Source organism: Canis lupus, chromosome 15 (assembly GCF_003254725.2).
Source record: "Canis lupus dingo isolate Sandy chromosome 15, ASM325472v2, whole genome shotgun sequence".
Taxonomy (NCBI): domain Eukaryota; kingdom Metazoa; phylum Chordata; class Mammalia; order Carnivora; family Canidae; genus Canis; species Canis lupus.
Window position 1 is genome coordinate 60,730,715 of NC_064257.1, and position 19,563 is coordinate 60,750,277.

Consider the following 19,563-nt stretch of genomic DNA (forward strand, 5'->3'; position numbering starts at 1 on the left):
AAGATTCTGAGAGTTTAACAAATTGAATAAAATTATTCCCAGTGCAAAACCACTCTCAACTCTCATTAGGTCAGTTTCCACTTTAAGATAATTTGTGACTGAGGGAACATTTAAATCCAGGTGATACAAAAGGAAAAGTTTCCCAGTTGACACATTAGCATGGAAATGGAGGCTTACAGTTTTGATTGTTGTAGTGCCAACTAAGGATTTCATGAATTACATGAACCATAATAAAAATAAAAATGAAATTAGGAGTGAAAAAAGGCAGAAATATTTATTTTTTATTTTTTATTTATTTTTTATTTTTATTATTTTTTTATTGGAGTTCAATTTGCCAACATATAGCATAACACCCAGTGCTCATCCCAAGTGCCCCCCTCAGTGCCCATCACCCAGTCGCCCCAACCCTCTCCACCTCCCTTTCCACAACCCCTTGTTTGTTTCCCAGAGTTAGGTGTCTCTCATGTTTTGTCACCCTCACTGATATTTTCACTCATTTTCTCTCAAAAGGTAGAAATATTTCACTAAAATAAAAGGAATGAAAGTGTTTTGTTGGATTTACTTTCCTTCTTACTGCACCTATAATTTGCATCTCTCCATGTTTCCAATTCTCTCCAGGAGCAAGTTGAAACTCTTAGATATGCTGCTTTATGAAGAAATCTGATCAGTCAGATGAGAATGTTCTACTTGGTATTTTTTTCCCCAGTCCAATTCATTTTTAGTCCTTATTTCCCCAGGAGAACGACAATAGGAGTTTCTTCCTTTCATCCTTAGCTAGAATCTCACGGCTGGTGCTGCCAATATTTTTGCGATGAAGATTTGTAACAAAGATGAATTAACTCCAACCCTGCTCTCCTTGATTTTTTCTCTCATTATTTGCTTCTTTGCTAAGCCTGGAATCCTTCTGACCATTGATCTGAAAGAGAGTGCATGATTCACAAAGTGCTGTGTATTTGCCTTTAGTATACATAATGAGACTTAGTTTCTAGAACAGCTGGTGGCAGGATGAAAACTCTCTGGTTCATCTGATCCGTTTAATACATAGTCACTGAAGCAATGAAGTCACGTAAGCAATGACTGGAGTTGTATACCTAAGTGTACAGCAGACATGGCATCAGACATGGCAGGCATGTCAGAGTTTGCATTCTGTCATTAACCAAAGTGGGGCCGGGCGGAGATGAAGTATAACTACGAAATGTTGATGAGGAAAAGGCTAAATACGCGTTCTTTCAGAGCCAAAATTCCACTGGCAGCCTACCACAGAAAAGAAGATTTCCCCCTGTTTTTGAATTAGATTTTCAATTTGTTATTACAACTGTTGTAATAAGGAAGGCGACTAAGTATTGTAAGGCGTATTTGTACTGAACATACGTGAATAGCATCCTTATATGAGATAAAAAGCAATGACATTTGCTATTGAGATACAATTGACATATAACATATTAGCTTTAGATGTACAATATAATGATTCAATATTTCTACGTATTGCAAAATGATCACCATGATAATGCTAGTTAACATGTGTCACTATATATAGACACACATTTTTTTTCCTTTTGATGAAAACTTTTAAGATCTACTCCCTTAGCACCTTTCAGGTATGCAATACAGTATTATTAACTATAGTCCTCATATGGGTAGGTTACATCCTCAACACTTACTTTATAACTGGAATTTTGCACCCTTTGACCTCCCTAACTCATTTCACGCCCCGCCCCTTCCTCCTGCCCCTGGCAACCACCAGCCTATTCTCTGCATCCATAAGCTTGGATTTTGGTTTCCATTTGGTTCCAAAAACCAAAGATCTCACCATAAGTGAAATCATATGGTATTTGTTTTTCCATGTCTGACTCATTTCACTTAGCATAATGCCCTCCAGTTCCATCCATGTTGTTGCAAATGGCAAGATTTCATTCTATTTTATGCCTGACTAATATCCCATTGTATGTATATGCCACATTTTCTTTAGGCATTCACCCAGGGCTGGATACTTAAGTTGTTTCATATCTTGGCCATTGTAAATAATGCTGTAGTGAACATGAAATGTGTTTACCTTTTCAAGTTAGTGTTTTCATTTTTCCTTCAGACAAATACCCAGAAATGAAATGGCTGAATCATATGGTAATATTATTTTTTGTTTTCCATAGAAGCTATACCAATATATGCTCCCAACAATGTACGAGGGTTTTCTTTTCTTCATATCCTTACCTTGCAAATGACATTTTATATTTGTTCTATATTTTTTCCTTTTTTGGAATATTTCACATATATTATTGCCAAGGCACACCTGACCTTATTTCCACTCTTTTTGAGATATGATAAGGTTTATGACTAAGAAGTTTCTGGGTAAAAAAATAGATGGCTAAGAAATCTTGGGCCTGACTTAACACACATTTTGAGTTTGCATTGGCATGTAGCCCAGAAAGTTGAGATTCAACATAAAAATTGTCCCCAGACTAATGATAACAAGGTACCTGACAGGAGCAAACCCTGAACCTCTTCAGAGGAATTTCTTCTTGTCACGAGGGATTAACACAGAAAAAATAAATCCTAACTAAAAATGAACATATAATAAACCCCAAACAAAATTGTGAGAGTCATCAAATAAACATTAATATTATAAAAACCTTGTGATAATGGAACATAATCTGAAAGAATATAAGCATGTTTAAAGATGTAAGAAATAAACACAATCTTATGAATAGGATAAGACTTTAATGGAACTTCAAAACAAAAATTTAATATTGATGGAATGATTTTCCAGCAAATTAAATATTCATTAGAAGGAACCAATAAACTGGAAAATAAATCTGAAAAAATTACCCAAAATGCTGCAGGTAGAAATAGAATTGGGAAGCCTGGATGGCTCAGCGATTGTGTGTCTACCTTCGGCTCAGGGCATGATCCTGGAGTCCCGGCATCAAATCCCATACTGGGTTCCTTGCACGGAGCCTGCTTCTCTCTCTGCCTGTGTCGCTGTGTCTCTCATGACACATGAGAGAATGTGTCTCATGAATAAATAAATAAAATCTTAAAAAAAAAAAAAAAGAAATAGAGTGTGGAAGGAAAGGGCCAACTCCTATGACTAATAGGCATTTTAAAAAAATAGAATAGAGAGAAATTCGACAAATATGGTATTGGCACAAAGACCAATAGACCAATGGAACAGTAAAGAAAGTCTTGAAAAACATCCATAAAAGGACACACTATTTAGGAAAAAAGGGGAATTACAAAACAGTGGTGAAAGTCCAGTCTTCTCAAGAAATTACACTGAAAAACTTGGGAATATTTATGAGAAGAAATAATGTCAGTTCTCTACCTTACATCATGTACACAAAAACAATTTCAAGTGGTTTATGGATATAATATCAAAGGTTTAGCAATAAATCAACTCAATAGCACAGGAGAATATCTTCAAAGTCTTGAAGATAAGCACATATTTTTAAGTGGGGCACACACAAAAAAACACTAACCATAAGGAAAACTTGTTATATTGGACTGCATTAAAATTAGGAACATCTTTTCATCGAAACATACTATTTAGAGAGTAAAAAGTCAAGAATATACTTGTAATGTGTTTAACTCACAAATAACTCATCCAGAAAGGTTAAAGAATTATTACCAATCAATAAGAAAAAGGTAGAGAAATCAAAAGAAAAATGTGCAAAAGACTTGAACAGGCACTACCAAAGAGAAAATACAAAAAGGTCAACAAATAATATGAAAAAGTATTCAAGATAATTAGCAATTAGGAAAATGAAAATCAAAATCACAGTAAGACCCCACTACTCATGTTCCAGGATAGATAACATTAAAAATTCTGGGTAATTCCAACAGAAGTATTATTTGTAATTGTCCCAAACTGGAAACAACCTAATCAGTCATCAGTATTGGAGCAAATAAACAATTGGTGACATATTCATACAAAGGATGGCCACACATCAATAAAAAGGAACAAAATGTGTAAAACAACACTGGTAAATTTTACAAACAAAATCTTGAAGAAATAGAAGCCAGATCAGAAGAACATAATTACATATAAAGTTAAAAAACAGTCAAAACCCAATATATGGAGACAGAAATCAAAATTGTGATTGCCTCTGAGGAGGAGGTAAGAGTAGAGACTGAGGAAAGATCAAGGGGGAGCTTCTCAGTTGCAGTATATTCTATTTCATTGAGTTTTGGTTCCAAAGTATCACTTGAGATACTTCATGAAATTATACAGGTATTATTTGACACCTTTATATATTTATATCATACTTCAGTAAAGATTTACTTAAAATAAAATATAAATAAAATAAATTCTAATTAGGATTTGTTTTTTCAGAATGTGCTTTGTGAAGACCCTTCTTCTAAAGGAAATACTTCCTTTCTAAAGGAAATACTTTCCAGTTGCTCACTGATAACATTAAGAAAGAGTACAAAACTGGAATCAGAATACCAAGGTTCTAGCTCCACTCTGATATTAGTAGTTCTTTTACTAGAACAGTCATGTAACATCCCTGGTCTTTATTTCTTCTTTGGTAACATAAGTTATTTAAGCTAATTTTTAACATTCCTTTTAATTCTGAAAGTCTCATGCTTCCAATAATTTCTCCTAATCAGATGTGTACCAGTTGCTAAGCCATACGAGGCATATTCTTTCCTTCTAACCTAGTCCCAGTAAAATCCAGATTATAGAGAGGGAAATATTGTTAAGAGCTTATTACATGGTATGTTGGGCAAAGGGCTCATTTAAAAAGCACGTGATATGTCTGAGACACATGAAATACAAAGAGGAATTTTTTCTTCCTTTTCATATGACCTTTTAAAATCAGAAATATTATTTATAGGATGCCCCCCCAGGCTATTTATGTGCAACACATTCCTGACCTTTGCAAATGCAAGGCGTGGAATTCTGAATGTGACTTTTAAAAATCAATTAATTAATAAAGACGACAAAGATACCCATGTAGTTAAAAAGAAAAGTTTCTGGAAAAACTTTTTAAAGCAGCCAGATAAACAACCTAATAAATGAAAAAGGTCATGTTGACTATAGAACAGACTCCCTTTCTAATTATTCTAAATAATCATTGCAGTCTGGCTGTTGTCTGATAAGAGAGTTAATTACCCATATTTCATTTTTAAAAGCAACCTAAGATCTCAATTAAATGCTCAAGATGGGAAAAAAGTGCCATCTTTGTTGTTTTCATCCGTTTGCTTTGTGACATGATCATGACAATTTGGTGAAAGAAAAATACTTTGGCTCCTTGTTCCCTTCTGAAGTCCATGCTCCCCGCTGGGATGTTCCTCTGAGCTCGAACTCTTGCTGTAGCCCTCACACAGTTGGAGGAGAAAGCTAATTAATTTCACTACTGTCATAAGTTTTCACAAAGGGATTATTGTCTGCCACTGCAGTGTTCTGAAGACCAGGTTATTACTCCTCACACGTACAGTGACTTGTCCTTTCAAATCTTTGAGTTAGTTTCTTGAGACCCAGTAATGGGTGTGAAATGAATTTTACACTTTGCCAACTTACCTCACACATTTCCTTTTCAGCCTAATTCCTCTAGAAATAATAATAATAAAGAGATATTCAAAGAAGATTAGACTTTCAGCAACTGGCTTCCCTCTCTTTGAGACCATGGGACACAGGACATATTCCTATAGTTCTAAATTCAAGAGATGACAGACCTTTTGTTCCTTTCTCTTCATACAAATTCTTCATTTTTTGTTCCTCCTTCTTCTTCCTAATCCCGTTTCTCTTTGCCTCATCAGCATGTCCTGTCAGAAGTGTTTTCAGTCTAAATATTGTAAACGTGAACCTGGACAGGAAACGCTTCTGCCACAGTCACTCCAATTTTCCCTTAGTGGGGTCATTCCAACACGGAGAAGGCAGTTTTGGTCATTTCAACCAATGGTGCTGGTGGTGGAGGGGGCAGGGGTCAGAATTCCAATATTTAACACCGCAGTTTTCAAAGACACTTTTTTGGGAACCTGAATAAGGTTTGAAAACTGGTGTGAACAATGTTAAGCCAACAATAGGCAAATGAAATATCCAACGAGTGTCTGAGTAGGAGTTTCTCAGGGCTTTCTATCTTATTTCTATGGGAAAAAAGACTTAGTGACACTGAATTTAAAAGAAACACTTAATACATAGGTTTTTCAGAAGTTTTATTGAAGTTCATATTGCTAAACAATAGAGAAGTATTCTGGCCAGAAGTTTAGTGCTGCTTCTAAAATATAACTTATTTACACACTACTCAAGTGACTATATTCCTGTTTTGTTCTGAGGAGGCAAATTAATACTCAGAGACTGAATTTGTCTCTGCCAACAATTTATTTATTGCAGATTCCCTGCAAGAATTTCAAAAACTAATAGCATATGGGATGGCTTAATAAGCCAATAAAGAAATAACATATTTCAAATCAATGATAGATTAATCACACTATTGTCCCAGGCAAGACGAGAGAAAAGGAACAAAGTGCAAATTTAGTCGAGGTGCACCTCTACACTAGTTGGTACTAGGAGAGAAGGCTTAGCCAATGAAGAGCTCATGCCCCGCTGCCCGTGCATAAATAAAAATCCCCTGTTGCTAGAACATGTCGCTAAGGAACATGGGCAAAAGGGCCTGGGGGCCCATTGAATGGCTTTTGTCACTGCTGGTAAGAGTTACCTTGACTGTGGCAGGAGCTAATGCCCCAAGATCTTTAGAGAGCCGTTTTAGGTCAGCAAAGTGCTACCTGGCCCAGATAGAACACTCTGGATAGTCTTCACAAACTCACAGTATTATCATCTAAATGTCCTCCTGCCATAGTTGCTTCTTCATGTTTTTATTGATAAGCTCCAGGTGGGACACTTTAGGAGCTGGGCTACTAAGTCCTTACCAGTAAGAACAGATGATATGATGACACCCTGACACAACTTACTTCGTTATTATGTCAAAACAACTTTACTTCTAAAAACAACCTCATTTTTTTGTCTTTGTCATAAATAGGTAGATTAAAACAACCTTGCTTAAGTCACAAACAAGTGGGTTTGAAATCATATCAAGCCAATACACAGCAATCCCACTCTTAATTCTCATGCTCATGAGAAGGTAAAGCAGGCTTACTTGAAATCCACAGACATCCATGATTCCATAATCAATTGTATGAATAGAACATGTTAACAAAATATAACACGAAGATAGCTATTGTCGATGTAACCAGTTGTAATAAACTGGATTTTGATGTTTTAAAAAACAAGCCAGTTTTTTGTCAGTTATACTTTTGGCAAGGACTATGACATTTACAGAAAAACAAACTCTCAGGAAGAAATGGAAAACTACTGGTAGCCTAACCTTACACAGAACAGATCATTCAAGAGTGTAAACCAATCCTTCTTTCATTGAATCATTAAATGTGAGTAAAATCCAATCTTTTTATCCTCTTGAAGTCACTAACTATATTGGTTCCTAGGATATAGTGTATCTGACAGGTTTCTACTAAATTTGAAGTTGCTTTGAGATGCCAAGTCCTAGTAAGCAGATGTGGAATGAGAATAGGTAAGTGGATCTGCACACAGACCGGGATGGGACTAAAAGGTATGTGGAGACACATCCCAACAGTCAAAGATCAAGACAATTACTCAAGCATGCTTGATGGCCTGGCTGGCTGATGGATATCACTGGAGTAATGAGTACCAATCAACTATTTCAAGAATAAAATGATTTTAAGTAGCTGGCCAGCACTGTGTGGATTACGATGAAATCAAATAGTGAGTATAATTCTGTCATTAAGATCCCCACAGCCGACCCCATGGATTTTCTTTCATCCCTGAAGGTCTGTTTTATGTTACATAGGTACTGCCTGAGTTTGAGTTTCAGCTTCTTTTATTTCCATTGCCCACCCTCTGAGAGAGGCACTAATGAGCTATAAAAATAGCTAAGAGGCAGACAAAAAAAGGGTGAAAAAATGAAGGACAAGGGTAATCTACAAACTAAAATATTAGAATAGAAAGAATTCTTTAAGGTCTTTACCGGCCAAAATTCTCGTGGTTGTTTTTTTTTTTTTTTTTTTTTTTTTTTTTTTTGGTATATTTTTTATTGGAGTTAGACTTGCCAACATATACTATAACATCCACTGCTCATCCCATCAAAAGCCCCTCTCAGTGCCTGTCGCCCAGTCATCCCAACCCCCTGCCCACCTCCCCTGCCACTACCCCTTGTTCATTTCCCAGAGTTAGGAGATTCTCGAGTTTTATATAACTTTGATTTTGGTTTCTCTTATGAAGGAAACTTCTCCATGAAAGAATAGCTAAGTTGAACTTGGCTATGGGATCTTGCATCGGTGGGCTATATTTTCAGACGGATCTAAATTGCCTAAGGATTAAGATGTATAAGATATTATGTACTAGACTGGACATAGTACATAATACATTACAAAGAGCTTAACTAAAGGTCAATTGGAATAAAGGAAACCTGGATAGGAAGAGTAAAAATTAGACCAGAAAAGGAAAATTATTTTCAAGACTACACTGTCTACTTAGCCAATGTTGGGCACTGTCACGTATGTTATCTAATTCAGTCTTCCAAACAATCTAATGAGCCCACTGTTGTTGTGTTATCCTTATGCATTTGACAAAATGAAACTAATTGCTTAGCATCACAATGAATAAGTATTAGAAAGAGAGATCTCTTGGGCAGCCCGGGTGGCTCGGCGGTTTAACGCTGCATTCGGCCCAGGGCGTGATCCTGGAGACCTGGGATCGAGTCCCACATCGGGCTCCCTGCATGGAGCCTGCTTCTCCCTCTGCCTGTGTCTCTGCCTCTCTCTCTCTCTGTCTCTCATGAATAAATAAATAAATCTTAAAAAAAAAAAAGAAAGAGAGATCTCACAGCAGAGCTCCTACTCCTCTTCAGATTATTCTGTCAGAATTAAGAACAAATAAAGAAAGGGGGGACAGTTGGAGAGGAGGCAGATGGCAAAAGCAAAGTGAGTTTCCCTGTACATTTAAGTTATTTTGTCTCACAAAATAAATTAGAAAAATCATTTGCACAGTGAATTAGGTTTCATTAAAATTAATTTACAAAAACTAAAAACCAGATTTACAAAATGGACTGAGGAGTTGAATAAAGATTTCTTCAAAGAAGACACAGATACACGAAAAATGCTCGATATCACTAATTAGCAGGGAATTGCAAATCAAAACCATGATGCAACACCACACTGCTAGGACGGCTATTATCAAGAACACCAAAAGTATCGGTAAGGATATGGAGAAATTTGAAGGCTTGCGCACTGTTGGTGGGAAGGAAACTGGTATCGCTGCTATGAGAAACACTATGAAATTTCCTCAAAAAATTTTATAGAATTGGGGCACTTGGGTGGCTCAGTCAGTTGGGTGTCCAACTCTTGATTTCAGCAGAGGTCATAATCTCAGAGTCATGATCTTGGGGACATGAGATTGACCCCTGTGTCAGTCTCTACTCTGATTATGGAGCCTACCTGGGATTCTCTCTCCCTCTCCCTCTGCCCTTCCCCCCTTGCTCGTGAATGCTCTCTCTCTTTCTCCCAAAAAGAAAACACACACACACACACACACACACACACACACAGTTACCATATGAACCAGTAATCCCACCTCAGGGTATTTATCTAAAAGAACTGAAATCAAGATCTCAAAGAGTTATTAGCATTCTTACCTCATTGCAGCATTATTTACAATAGCCAAGGTTGAGAAACATCTGGGCTACAATTGACAGATGAATAAGTAAAGAAAATTTGGCATGGTCATGTAATGGAATATATGCCACTGTATACCTTTTAGCTTTAAAAAAGGTAGTTAGCATTGGGGCACCTGGGTGGCTCAGCCTATTAAGCCTCTGCCTCTTGATTTTGGCTCAGGACATGATCTCTGGGTCATTGGTGCCCTGCTTCAGGATCCACTTTTAGCAGGGGATCTTCTCGAGATTCTCTCCCTCTCCCTCTGCTCCTCCCTGCCATTTGTGCTTTTTCTCTCTGTCTATAATAAACAAATAAATCTTTAAAAAAAAAAGAAAAGAGAAAAAGAGTACTTACCCTTAAAAAAGAAGAAAATTTTCCAATATGGGACAGCATGACAGAACCCTAGACCTTATCCCGAGTTCAGTTAGCCGCAGAAAGACAAATTCTGCAGGATTCCACTTACATGAGGTATGCCAATTAGTCAAATTCATAGATTCAGAGTGGAGTGGTGGTACCAGGTACGAGGAGCTAAGGGAAGGGGGAAATGGGGAGTTACTAATCAATAAACATAAAGTTTCAGTTAAATACATTGAACAAACTGCAGGAATCTGATGCATGTCATTGTTCCTATAGTTAACAATAAGGTGTTGTTACACTTAAAAACTTAAGAAAATACTTAAAATACTAGGTTCTTACCATAATAAAATAAAACATGCTTACATTTAGAAAAAAAAAAAAAAACTTCCTGAAAGTGGAAATTATATTAAATCTTTATTACACATGAGGAAGATTTTGTCATTTGTGTGTATTATCATCATTATTATTATTAGACTGCCTTGTAAAGTATCTGCACAAAGTATTTGCTAATTAATGAGAAGACAGAAACTAGATAATGCCTGCAAGACAAGATCTTTCTTAAAATCCCCTGAGGAATTAGCCAAATTACTCCTTATGTCATGTACTCTGTCATGGTTAGGACTTCCACAGAATTCTGCTGACTTGCATTTTGGATAGGGCACGATAGTACTACTTTTCTTGTACTTCCAAAGCTCAAATTATCCTCATAAGAAAGGAGCTCAACATGCAAGCATATTCAGCAGGATTACATTCTGTTTAGAATGATTTTATATAAAAACAATATTTTATATCAATGAACTAGCACCCATAGGATTACCTATCTTGATACAGAAATGATTTTCATGTTGTCACCTGTTGCAATCCCACTCCATGTTTTAGTTATATAAAAAACACGCTGAAGTTAATTTTAGTGCCCATTTAATGTAATGTAAAAGGCCATTTAATTTGTATCATATAGGCCAAAGCCTAAATGATTCAATCATGTTTATTTGATGTTCATTTCATTTTAATTCATTTCAATTCACTTTCATTAATTAATTGATGGATTCATTTCATTTGAATCATGTTCATTTAAAAATCATATTCATTTGAATAGATTGTTGTCAACAATGAGCTCTGAAATCTTTTCCAATCATGCACTCCTATCAATAAAAAATTTTGAACACATATAAATACAGTATATTTATAACATTCATATAAAAGATTCCTTTTCCAATGGCCTCCCAAATTGTTTAACTCCGTGATCTAAACAAAGAAATCAAAGCACAAAAATCTAGAAGTTTTTCTCTAAGTAAACAAAAATTAAATGAATAATTTAATTATTAATAATTAAATAATTCTGGGCTCCTGATCTAGGCAACATGGTCCCAATATTGTCATCAGTGTTTACCAAACATCTTAAAGTGATGCATAGCCATCAAAAGACAAGCTCAATATGCTGGTCTCAAATCAACTTTTATTTTGTTTCAATCATACACAGGACAACCAGAAAATATTAAATGTTGAAGAAGCACCTCTGAATATAAAAGAGTAATTTTAAGCTTAAAAAAAAAAAAAAGACTCAAAGAGACAGGGACAATTCAGGGAACAGAAGAGAACTTAAAATTAATACCTCAGAGTCACTTAATAAGATACCGTCGACATAGAACAAGAACAGCATGCTTGTTCAGTGAATAAGAAAAAATTCTGAAATTAAAATGATGATTGCAGAGGCACCGGGGTAGCTCAGTCGGTTAAGTGTTTGCCTTTGGCTCACATCATGACCCCAGGGTCCTGGGATGGGGCCTGCACTGGGCTCCCTGCTCTGTGGGGAGCCTGCTTCTCCCTCTCCCTCTGCCTGCCGCTCCCCCTTGCTTGTGCTCTCTCTCTCTGTCAAATAAATAAAATCTTTAAATAAAATAAAATGATGATTGCTGAAATTAAAATAAATCCAATAGTAAAATTGAAGATAAAGAGGAAATACAAAATACTATGGCTATCTATTACTTGACTGATTAAATTTTAAAATATGAGGAAAGATAGAATATACACATAAATGAAATCATCTACCTTCTAAATCTAGAAAATCTAGAGAGCAAGAATAAAGAAAATTTGGAAAAGGAAAGCACAGAATAGATAACATAAGAGCATTTCCTAGAAGGAAAAGACCCCAGGCTTCATATTTAAAGACCTACAACTAACCAATATAATAACCAAACAAACATACAAACAAATACCAAGTAGAACACATAAAATTGTAAAATTTCAGAATACCGATAATAAAACGAAGGTTTGAAATGCTTCCAAAGAGGAAAGAAAAGAGTTTATTTACAAAGGAACAAAAACTAGACTGATACAAGATTTCTCATCAACGATAAATGTTTCTTTGTTCATTCCTTTGTTGGTGGGCATTTAGATTATTTCTGTATTTTTGGCTATTATGAATAATGCTGCAAAGAACACGGGAGTGCATATATCTCTTTTGAGATCCTGATCTCAATTATTTTGGATATATACTTCTGTGGGATTGTTGGATCTTATGTTAATTCAATTTTTAAGTTTTTCAGGAACCCAAACCCTTTTCCATAATGGCCCCACCATTTTACTTTTCCACAAAAAGTACACAAGAGTCCAATCTCTCCACATTGTTGACACTTATTCTCTTTGTTTTAATGATATAATGTGACTCTCCATTGAACATTTTATCATATTCCTGTTGACCCTTAGAGAAGTATCTATCCCCTTATCAGATGGATGTTTGCAAATATTTTCTCCTTATCTGTAGGTTACCTTTTAACTTTTGATTGATTCCTTTGCTGTGCAGTGTGCAAAGCTTTTTAATCTGATGTCGTCCCACTGGTTGTTTTTGTTTGTTTGTTTGTTTGTTTGTTTGTTTGTTGTATTTTTGCTTTTGTTGCTGGTGCTTTTGATGTAATGTTCAAGAAATCATTTCCAAAAGGAATGTCATGACGTTTTTCTTATGTTTTCTTCTAGTTTTGCAGTTCCTCATGTTTAAATCTCTGATCTATTCTGCGTTTATCTTTGTGTATGATGTAAGATAAGTTTCCAGGTTCATACTTTTCATACATGTGGATTTCCATTTTTCCCCAAATCATTTGTTTAAAAGACTGTCTTTCCCCTATTGTGTATCTTTGACAGCTCTGTCCAAGATAAGTTGACCACACATGTGTGGGCTTATCTTTGGGCTCTCTACTTCATTCCATTGGGCTACATGTCTGTTTTTATGCCAGTACTATATGATTTTGGTTATTGTAGCTATGTAATATATTTTAAATCAGGAAGCATGATGCTTCCAGCTTTGCTTTTTCTGCTCAAGATCAATTTGACTAGTGGGGTCTTTTTTTGTTTCCATGGGAATTCCATAGGATAGTCTTTCTATGTCTGTAAAGAATCTCATTGAGATTTTAATGCGGATTGCTTTGAATCTGTGTATCTCTTTTTGTAGTATGAACGTTCTAACAAATTTGGTTTTGAATTTTTTTATACTACTATTAAAAGCAGCAAAGTGTTAATACACATAATTTTTATGCAGGTCAATTTATTGTCCATTTCATCACATTTTAAATAACGACTTAGTTTCAAGTTGTGACTAGAATTTCATATTCTAGATTGAAAGAAAGGAAACTCATGGGAACTAACGTGCTTAGTGCCTACAATATGCTAGGCCCTCTATTGATTCTTTTACATGCATCCCTTATTTACTTCTTACAACCACTCTGAAAAGCTCATAATATTATCTATGTTGTATTAGTTTTATATTGTTACATTACAAGTGACTACGAACCTAGCCACTTAAAACAACACACATTTATTATTTTATAATTTCTGTGGGCCCAAATTCTGGGTACAGCTTAGCTGGGTCTTGGCTCTAAGCTCTTGCCGTACCGTATATTTATGTTCTGGCTACGGGTGTGATTGTCAATAGAGGCTCGACTACAGAAGAATCTGCCTCTAAGCTTCCTTGGATTGTTAGCAGAATTCAATTCCTTGTGTCTGCATGACAGAGATGTTTCAGCTTATTGCTGGTGACAGCCCTTAACTCCTAGAGGCTACTCAGTTCCTTGCTACATGGGTTTTTCCAACACGGGCACTTACTCATGGCAGCTTGCTTCTTCAGAGCCAGTTAGGGGCAGCTTCTCTAATATGTCTTCCAGCAAGACAAAGCCTTGTATGTATTATAACGTAATCACAGTAATGACATTCCATTACCTTTGCCACATTCCATTGTTAGAAGCAAGGAACAGGTTCCATCCATACACAAAGGAAGGGATTATACAAATAATTAATATATACTCTACCAAAATGTAAGCAGTTTGTGGGATGAACACATATCTCTATTATCTTTTCTGTTTCACAAATAGCATTTGTTATGAGCTAAATTGTGTCTGCAAAAAAAAAAAAAAAAAAAAAGTTGAAATTCTAACCTCTGTTAGAATTCATCATTTGTGAATGTTACCTTATTTGGAAAGAAGGTATTTGCAGATGTAATAAATTAAGATGAGGTCATTAGGGCAGGCCCTATCCAATATGAGTGGTGTCCTTATAAGTGAGATAAAGACCATGCAAAGATCCAGATGCAGAAGGAGACATCTGCAACATGGGCAGAAACAGAATTGATGCAGCTGCAAGCCAAGAATGCCAAGGATTGACAGCACCACAAAGAGATAGGAAGAGGCAAGGAAGGACTGTCCCCTACAGGCTCCAGAGGGAGCATGGCCCTGCTAACACTTTGAATTTGAGCTTCTAGCCTCCAGAGCTGAAGAGCAATAGAGTTCTCTCGTTTTAAGCTACCAACTTTGTAGTACTTTTGTGGCAGCCCTAGGAAACCAATTCAGCATTTAATTCTTCTATTGTCTCACACAGGGGAAGCAGTGAAGTAATATATTTTGAAGAAATTAAAATCCATTGCACTTAATGGTCAAACTCAAAATACTTTCTCTTTTGTCTCAGTGAATCTAAAATGACACTGATTGCACGATACATCATTATTTTATGTACTGCTTATTAAAAGAACTAACTAAATACTAATTGCTCTATGATAAAATACTTTCTTTTCATGTAGATACGTTTTTCACATCATACTTTTTGAAATAACCTCTCTCATCCCATCAATCTCTACTTTGAAATTTTAAAAAGTCCAATCTGAGGATTTTAACAATTTATCTTGCCTTCACAGTGAAAGATGCAATCATTCTGAAAATAGTTTGGTAACAAAATATAACACAACTTAATCTTCTTGTGAGTCTCTCTTCTTGTGAGCTTCCACAAAGCACTTGTATTTACTTTTGAAGAAAATAATACAATTGTGATTATTATGACAATGACAAATATTTGTGTCATTAATACCAAAATTAGTCTTCACTGTTTTGTTTCCTTCGCTTTTCTTTATAGATTTCAGAAAAGGCCAAACCATAGATTAACATATTTTAGACATCTCAAATCACAATTAAACTCAAAATATTTAATATCAGCAATGCACATAAATCCAATGACAATATGTACAGTTATGACTAAATTCATAGGGCACCTGGGTGGCTCAGTCAATTGAGCAACCGACTGGTGATTTCAGCTTGGGTCATGTTCTCAGGGAGGTGAGATTGAGCCCAGAGTCATGGGGGCTCCTTGCTTAGCAGGGAGTCTGCTTGAGATTCACTCTCTCTCTCTCTCTGCCCCTCCTCCCTCTAAAATAAATACATAAATATTTTTTAAAAATACATCCACGTACACACAATGACAGCCACTCTATGATAACCGGAGCATCTCTATGACAGTAACTACTAGGCTCTACAGATTGTAAAATGCATCCCAGTGTCAGAGATGTCGAAATGTAAAAAAAAAAAAAAGTCTTAAATAAAGTTGTAGGGGTAAAATGTAATGTAATAATTGCCATAGTCCTCTTCAGTAGGGGAATAAAAAGAGTTCTCTATGGAAAGAATAAAGAAATTCTTAACTCAAACATTATCTTAACTCAAACTTTGTTTATCTGCTCATTTAAGTTTGTTGTATCTTTCCTAAAGACTATATATTCCCATTTTATAGTCTCTCCCAAAAAAATATTGTGGGAGAGGAAAAATAATTTTCCTCTATCCTTCTAGGTTCTTGGCTAAGATTGACCTGTAATAAAAAGACAGATTAACAGGAGAAAAGTAAACTGAATAATATATATACCTCCTGTATTACATGAGAGATACCCAGGAAAACCGAGTAACTCCCTGAAATGGCCTAAGCCCACCACCCTAAATATCATCTCCAGCTAAAATCAAAAGAAAGTGTTGTAGGGTGGGGTTGGGGGGGGGGGGGTGGGTAGAGACCAGTTATGGGAAGCTACCAGGAAAAACACAATAGACCAGGGTAAGGTTGCTAAGCCTTAAGTCATCACCTTCTTCACTGATGAGAGTTTCTTGAGATTTAGAGGCATCCCCCTCTTTCCCACATAGAGAGAAAGACAGTCTTTGCAAACGGAGATTTCCCTTGTAATGTGATTTATAACAGAGTAATATCTACATTTCCTGTGTCTTCTGTTTCTTAAAAATAATCAGCCTAAAATAATCCTTTCGCCAAAGAGGCAGATTTGAAGTGATACATTCTGTTCCCCTTCAACAATGAACCAATTTCATATGGCTCAGTTTAATATAAAGCACATTAGAAAATTGTTATAAAAGGATGCAGCAATTAAGGGGATACTGCTTTGAAAAAGAGAAGGAAGGAAAGAAAGAAAGAAGGAAGGATAGAGAAAGAGAAAGAGAGAGGGAGCCAGGAGATTAGAAATATTAAATAATACTAGGCAGTGGGTACATTATCATCTCCATTTTCCAAGTGGGGAAAGGAAGCAATGAGAGTTATGCAGCTTGTCCAGAGATGAATGACTTGGGAGGCACGGAGCTGAGATTTACACCCAGACAGCCTGGCTTCAGAATTCAGACTCTTGGATCTCTGTCTTTCACTAGAAGAGGAGAGAGGAAGGTGGTGATTGTATATTAATATCTAAGAAATGGTTCTTGCAAAAATTCTATCTACATTTATCTAAATAATAACAAGTTAGGGGATCCCTGGGTGGCTCAGAGGTTTAGCGCCTGCCTTTGGCCCAGGGCGCGATCCTGGAGACCCGGGATCGAGTCCCATGTTGGGCTCCCTGCATGAGCCTGCTTCTCCCTCCTCCTGTGTCTCTGCCTCTCTCTCTCTCTCTCCCTATGTCTATCATAAATAAATAAATAAATAAATAAATAAATAAATAAATAAATCTTTAAAAAAATAACAAGTTATTCCCATACTATTTTTTACCAATAATTATTTTTTTATTAAAAGATTTTATTTATTTATTCATGAGAGACAGACAGAGGCAGAGACATAGGCAGAGGGAGAAACAGGCTCCACGCAGGGAGCCAGATGTGGGACTTCATCCCAGGACCCTGGGATCCCTACCTAAACCAAAGGCAGATCCTCAACCACTGAGCCACCCAGGTGCTCCAATAATTATTATTCTGATATGAGTAGCAAACAGCAATTTCAACCATTACCAAAATTAGGCCTCACTGCTCTGTTCCTTTGCTTTTCTCCATAACCTTTAATTGTAATATCAACTCATAATTAGGCTTTTTGAGTATGTGATTATGATTAATGCCCAATCATAGTAACAATGCTTATAATAATTGAAACTGTGGTTTTAATTTTTTTATACTGGGCAACTAGACAGTTATTAAGGCCCCTTTTTTCCTTATCTAAAAATGAATTGAGTGATTTTTGCCATTTTTATTCTGTTGAATCTTAAAAATTGTTTTCGTTCATTCACTCATTCTACCAACATTTACTGAAACTCTCCCATGTGCCAGACATTGTGCCAAATGATAAGCAAATAACAGGAAACAACATACCAGAATATCTACTTCCATATAGCTTATAATCTCATTTAGTAGTGAAGACAGGCTTAAAACCCCACAAGTAAGGTACTCATGAAGACAATGATTTTAAACATTACCTTTGCAGAGATTTAGACTCATAAAAGTAACATCAAAAAAGCTAAAGAATAAAGTTTCTCAATGAAGCATTAAACAGATGGCTGTAACAAGTGCCATATCTTAGTTTTGATCTTATGGCAACTGCAAAGATATTGAATAACATCTGCAAGTGATTTCAAAGTAATAAAAACTGTTCTTGTTTAAAGATCTTCCATAAATAGCTAAACTGCCTCCCCACATTGACAATACCAAAAACTCTCTGTCGGATTACATTATTTTGTTATTGAATTTTATGAAAGGATAAGATCTCTAAAAAAAGAAATTTATTAATTAGAGCCAAATCATTTTTGTAATAGCTGTCACTAATACTCTTAGACTAATTGCATCTTAAGAATCTGATCCTTTTAATGAGGGAAACTCCCTAGAGGAATTTTGGTGCTCTTGCTTCTGCAGGAGAGGAGACCAGAAAAGAGCAGTGACAAAGACACATACTTGAATGTAGAGAAAATGTTTTATTTATTTTTTTTTTTTTTTGAAAATGTTTTATTTTTTAAAAAAATTTTAAAAGATTTATTTATTTATTTGAGAGAGAGAGAGAGAATGGAGGGGAGGAAGAGAGGCAGAGGGAGAGGGAGAAACAGACTCCTCATTGAACAGGGAGACCTGTGAGGCTGATCCCAGGACCCTGAGATTATGACCTGAGCCAAAGGCAGATGCCCCACCAACTAAGCCACCCAAGTGCCCCTAGAGAAACCATTTTAGAATGAAGAGGAGAATTTGCCCCCTAAAATATGTCTCTTTGGCAAAAGGATTATTTTAGGTTGATTATCTTTAAGAAATAGGAAATATTTTGACAACTAAATAGAAGTTACCCTTTTGTAAGAGACATTTACATTTATAAGAGAAATCTCCATTTGGAAGGGTGACTGCCTCTCTGTCCCAGGAAGAGGAGGATGCCTCTAAATCTCAAGAAACTTATTGGCAATGACTTAATGCATAGCAACCCTACCCTGGTTGATTGTGCTTTTCCTGGTAGCCTCCCATAACCGGTCTCTGCCCACCAACCCCCACCCCCACTCTCACCCCCAACATCTCTTTTGTTTTTAGCTAGAGATGGTGTTTAAGGTGGCGGCTTGGGCCTTTTCAGGGAGTTACTCAGTTTTCCTGGTTACCTCCCATGTATACCGGAGGCGTACATGTTATTCAGTATGTTTGCTTTTCTCCTGTTAATCTTTTTATTACACGTCAATCTTAGCCAAGAACCTAGAAGGATAGAGGGAAAATTATTTTTCCCTCCCTGCAAGAACAAAGATGTCACATATTTAAGTTTTTATATGCTACAAACAAAAGCTTTTTTAATTTCCCAAACTTTTATTAATTTTTCTGTATAGTCAGAGACTTGATGTGATGTGTATATGTGTGTATGATTGAGTGCATGTAATTGTTGGGGAGGAAAGATTTTATTCTACCTTTCAAAGATTCTAATGGCTAATCTAAAAGTTAAATTGACATGAGACAGATTAACAGAAGAAAATCTACTTTTGTATATATATAGGAAAACCAC

At 36.0% G+C, this 19,563-nt stretch overlaps 1 long non-coding RNA gene across 4 annotated transcripts in view; it reads right to left on the reverse strand.

Moving 5' to 3' along the window:
- Window positions 1–335: 335 nt before the first annotated feature.
- Window positions 336–19,563, reverse strand: part of LOC112654720 (uncharacterized) — a 43,340-nt gene continuing 24,112 nt past the window's right edge. For 2 of the 4 annotated variants that reach the window (XR_003133291.3, XR_007402458.1), the window contains exons 6-8: window positions 16,840–16,987; window positions 10,042–10,215; window positions 336–916 (exon numbers count right to left, since the gene is read on the reverse strand). This is a non-coding gene — a long non-coding RNA (uncharacterized LOC112654720). Of the gene's footprint in view, window positions 917–10,041; window positions 10,216–14,139; window positions 14,247–16,839; window positions 16,988–19,563 lie in introns of those variants that run through there. The other 2 variants (XR_003133290.3, XR_003133293.3) reach the window with 2 other exon arrangements.